This window comes from Mizuhopecten yessoensis, unplaced genomic scaffold, assembly GCF_002113885.1.
Source record: "Mizuhopecten yessoensis strain PY_sf001 unplaced genomic scaffold, ASM211388v2 unmap_36180974, whole genome shotgun sequence".
NCBI lineage: Eukaryota > Metazoa > Mollusca > Bivalvia > Pectinida > Pectinidae > Mizuhopecten > Mizuhopecten yessoensis.
Genome location: NW_018480134.1, coordinates 354 through 5,976, shown reverse-complemented (window position 1 = coordinate 5,976; position 5,623 = coordinate 354). Strand labels below are relative to the sequence as shown.

The following is a 5,623-nucleotide window of genomic DNA, read 5'->3' as shown; positions in this document are numbered from 1 at the left end:
GGGGGGTAGAGGGAGGGGGGATCGTTGTCAGAACACAGGGAAAATAATTCGACGCATTATTCTTTGACATTTTGTCGACCAATAGGTAAATTTTATCGACTTTGTTCATATAACAAGGTCGCCTTAGTTAATTTCCATCATTACTTTACCAAAATGGTTTAGATGACATTCACATTAATGTTGAAATATACTTACACTAATTCTAAGTTCTGTAGGTTGTCTAATCTACATAAAAATAAGCTTTAAGTCATTAATAATGTGTTAACTGAATATATGCAAAACTATATTAGAGACATCATTAAATGCATTGTTTAAGGTAAATAGAGCTTTACATCAAATATATACACTTGGTATACATATTATTCTGTAGGGTTATGAATGTTATAGACTGCAAATGCTTCGTTGCTTTTAATTCACCAATTCGAAGTAAACTGCTGATTTTAAATGTATTCTGACATCATATATGGAATTGAATGATTTAGTAACAAGACGTATCTCTTAATATTCTCATCAAAGTGTTGCCTAATGATATTGAATCTACGTTATGCATTTTGTATGAATAAAACATGAATATCTGTGTCTCCTCGATTGTTTTCGGCTAAGAGAATAAACTTGTTCCTATTAACCTGGATCAGTAAATAAGTATCAATATGGTTATATGTAGATAGTGAGGACTGTTCAATTATTAATATTTTGTTCGAGGCAAGGAAATCAATTATTCTAGCATTAAGTAAATATGCTACATACCTGCCATTCTCAAACCTGTTCCAAGATCAAATGGACGGTTATCATTGATTTAGTAAATAAACACATACATATTATTGCTCCGAAAATAAGTTGTTTTATCGGTGTATGAATATTCTCTTTTATACAAAAAAGGTCATTTAATATTTGTAAAACAAATGATGCGGGGTGTAGTATATGTTCAAAGCAGGTCATTACAAAATGTGAGAATCCGAAGGATCCGAAATGAGAATCGTAAACTATTAAAAATTAGATGTATACAGAATTACGTACGCTGCAATTGCTTCATTGACGTTGCTCAGCCTGAAATCAAACGTAGAATATGTTAGTTCACGTGACATTGCCATTATACAAGCCTGACTGGTTAAGTAAACAGCCATGGGATAATAAATGTCATAGTGTGGTTATGTTTCCGCAGACAACTTTGTTATATAACGCAAAAATGTAACACTATTATCAGACAAAAACTTTTAGTGTTTTATAAATGGCTATATCATTAACGTATCTTAAAAAAGGCAAGAAAATACATAGCGACATATATTACTGGTGTGAAAAAGTTAGGATTTGACAAAGGTATACTCACATTGAAGGGAGAATAGATTTCATACTGTAACAATAAAATATAAACAAATTTAACTTTTCAAAGTGAGTCAGAAAAAAATAATTGATTTTTGAATATGGTTTGAGGGTTAAGATAATTCTCCGCTATCTACCATATTTATCAATCATGTACACAAAAGATCGAAGCCGCAGTAATTGAATTTGAAAAATAAATATGTTTATATACAAAAAACCCATAACTTTTAAAGCAACGTTCATTGATAACTAAACTGTCTTTACTCTGTGATCGCCTTTTAATTATTTCCAACGTTTTAAAACGATATGCGTATGAAGTCATATATTAATTTGCGTCATTAGTAAAGCACTAAATCATACGAAAGAATGTGTATAGTTAGTAGGTGTATTTCAGAGCTTTTCACGTTTAAAATATTATGCTTAATTAAGATTGCGCATGTTGAAGTTCCTGTATTTTTTATTTTTTTTTGTATTGCATATATTGTGGGCGCCAATTCATCGATGCATTTATTTGCTTAATTTCGATAATGCACTTAGCTTTGAGTGCGCTAAAATATGTAGGAGTACATGTATCGATTGGGTATGATTATCAAAAATCAAATGAGATATACACGTATCATATACATATGCTAATGCAAACCAGCAAAATGTATCATGCGTTGGTAAATGTAACACACTGTTAGCCATAATACATTTGAAGGTTTAGTTGTTTTGTCGCTAAAAAATAAAAGGATTTTTGGCAGTTCTTGTGAAAAAAATAGCGAAACTCAGTCGGACAAATATCTTAATAATTTCAAAGACTGCCTCCTTAGCGAAACGATTTGCCTCGGTTTAGCACATTTATTGTTATTATAAATATATCGTCAAATGTAACACAATGACTCAGTATAATAACTGTAACCATGCAAGGAGCTTTGGGTTACAATTGATCTGCAATACTATTGTTTGCTGTTAAGATATGATTATATAACATTAAAACCAAATATGATTAATTAACATTTCATATTTCCGCGTTACTCATCTGATAAATAGGGGTTCAGCTTTTAGTTAAAAGCAAACGCATATTCCCAAGATATGTTTTTCAAGGTATGTGAAGTAACTGATATAGTGTTTCCTATTCGGTTTCCCACTTTGCTTATTTATGAAAACAATATGAAACTTTTACCTGTTAATGTAATTTATGCAATTTTAAATTGATGATTTTTCATATATAATAAATGTTAATATTAAAATACAACAAAATTCATGAGTATGGTTATACATTCAAAGGAAAAACGTACTTACTCATCAACAAGGCCCTCTCTTTCGCTGTAATAATAAATGTGTTATATACTCTTTTGTGGACAAATATATTTCAGGACGAAGAATAAATCACAGAAAATATCAGTTGCAAACAAAAAATCAGTATTGTAATTAAAGCAATGCCATATTTGTTATCATATACGATGCAAAAAGATATTTATTTAAGGTAAAATATTAGTTATCACACACCGCACAATATAATCACTTGTGCATCAAATGCTTTTTAATAATTTGTTTAAATATACGGCATAACTATATGTTTTTTATGTGAAATAGAAGCTGCTAAAAAACGAAAGCCACAGAGCTTAACGAGCCATATGAAAATTTAAGTACGGATCAGAAACTGAGATGAAAGTGACTGTCCCTACTTGTAGAAACATGTATTTTTAAGTCTCTCAAGCTATATTCTATTGAAACGATATAAAGAAAATAGCATATTTCGACGAAATTATATTTCTTAGAATCTGCTTTAAACATCCGTGTGCGCTATTTTGAGTACTAATAAAAAATCATTAACTTCCATGAGAAGAAGATGAGGTTAATATAACATAAATTTAGATATTTAAATGATTGCAGAAACTATATAATGTGCACACGATATACATACATATGATGGATATGGTATGCCAAAATGAATAAAACCATACAACCGTTTCGTCTTTCTAGGACTCGTGGATAATGCTAAGGCCAAAAAGGTGAAAATTCAAATGGGTTTTAACTTCTGTTGAGACACAAGAGGCGAAACGTAAAATTTCTTCAATATATGAATTGTTAACATTACAGGAGTACTGGTTGATAACAATTTAATAATGGGTAAAGTGTGAATATCATGGTCTATGCAACTACTCTGAACTTATACTCGTGGCTATTAACTTCGTAAACTGAAACATCCACCCATAGAGTCTACCACCTCGTATCTTGAAAGATCATAAATAACTTTGAAAAGAAAAAAAAAGCAGTCAAAGCGGGTTGCTACGATGGTATCTACGGTAGCTGTTGTAACTAGGTTACTATTATTCCATTGAATCTACATCGATATATGAGTAAAATGAGAAAATACGCAGTGAACAACACTATTTGTCTTCTTTTCATCGCTTTTAAAATTTTAATTAAGTAATAAAATAAGCTCTTTTTCGAACAACTTATTCATTTCTAACGGTAGTAATATACACGCATTGACACACTGTGTGTCGAACGTCGCAAAATGTGGGCCGCTTTTGTTAGCTTTACCGTCAAAGAATTATAACTGCGCTCCCATGGAATAAGAAGTTTTTCAGCATCATTTTGTTCAATAAACAGATATAATGGATCATAAATATGTTCCATGTTACTAGGTGATGAAGGAACCAAACAATTGCTGTCATCGAACAGTTATCTCACTGGAACGTTAACAGCGGCATTTTTGAATCAGGTATCAATACGCCGAGCCTTTTTCATTGCACATTTACTAAGCTGGAGAATGGAGAGATGTAAATATTAAGCAATATATGCTTTCGTTGAGTTCGATATTGCGACCTTTCCCTTACATTCTGTTTCGTCTTTAACTTCGAATTACTTTAACATTTGTCTTTGTTAGTTATTAATCTGAACAAGTTTGACCTGACGGGGTTGACTGTATAATTTTGTTCGTGAGCAGATTAAAAGCAGCAATGGAAGTATAGGTCAAACCTTTGTTCTTTGTTTTCAAAATTGTTCATTCTGAAAAGAAACATGCATTTTCAGCTCACATATAAACCGTGACTATGTGCAGCTGCAAAAATGTTGTATTTTCATTCCGTCAAAGTGTTGTCAATTTTGAGTGATTCGAGTGAAAAATATATAAAACGGTTATGTTCTATTACATATTGTTACTGTATGCAACTGGTTTAATGCGAGACATCATATTATTAGCAGCATTGCTCATTTCTTTTCATAATGAGAGATTCCTTATGCAAGTATTAAACATTATCTTTAGATTTAGAAAAGAATCGTCTTTGTTACATGTTTTAACAATTTGAGTTGGCTTCGATATTGATTGAAAACGACGATTGCCTAAATATGATACCATCTTTGCCTTTTCCTACAATGACAAATTTAGGTTTACACTAATTGTATATAAAAATCAGTTGTCTCTTCGTATCATAAAAATAAACTTTAATCAGATATATTCTATAAATACCAAATTTAATACAAGATTAGTTGTAGTAAAATAATACAAAATTGAAGTAGACAGAACCAAACATGAACAGCATTTCGCAATATTCAAAATATGCAAAATGATGTGCTAATTATTTATCGGTTGATTTAAAAAAATAAAATATTAGAAATATAACTTACTGCTGCCACCAATCCCTGAGCTGGTCACTTCTGAAATAAAGATGATCTACGTAAATGTAATGTCTATCCCCAAATTTTGTTCTTGTTTGCAACCCAAAAAACAAACTCAAAAGCAAAGTCAAATCTGGCCAATGGAATTATTTATTCAATAGACAAAGAGGGGAATTTCCGACAAAACCCGATTTTGATAGGTCAGTGTAAAGGTCTAGCCAATTAAAATGCTTCTAAAAGGCAAATCATTGTACACACATATACATTTCATTTGTAAGTCGGATTTTGTTGATTTTTCCATTTGTAGATTTTTCAGTCGACGATTTCAACAGAATATAAATTCCGTATGTTTAATATTCCATCTTTTTAGAAGCTACTATACAACAAAATCAGGTTAAATGAATCAATAAGGAACACATTTGTTAATTTGCACTTTTTGAGATAAACGATAAAATAGAAATAATACATCAATACGTTAGTCCACATAAAGTGCAGTAATTTATACCTACTATAAATGTAGATTATCAATTTATATAAAATACACTCAATTTGAAGATGATTTCATTCATTTACGTCGCGGGTTTTTCGTTGTGTATTTTGTACTTGATTTCACTTCAAATATGCTGACGACTTCCCCGACATTGTTAATATCAAAAATGTTTACATTTGTTTACTTACATTCTGTCACAACCCT

At 30.9% G+C, this 5,623-nt stretch overlaps 1 long non-coding RNA gene across 1 annotated transcript; it reads right to left on the bottom strand.

Annotated features, from left to right (window-relative positions):
• Positions 1–195: 195 nt before the first annotated feature.
• Positions 196–4,958, bottom strand: LOC110443944. Its single transcript, XR_002462159.1, has 7 exons — positions 4,939–4,958; positions 4,291–4,320; positions 2,605–2,628; positions 1,328–1,351; positions 1,018–1,047; positions 748–762; positions 196–225 (listed from the first exon to the last, which is right to left on the bottom strand). It is a non-coding gene; the product is annotated as an uncharacterized LOC110443944 (long non-coding RNA).
• Positions 4,959–5,623: the final 665 nt, after the last annotated feature.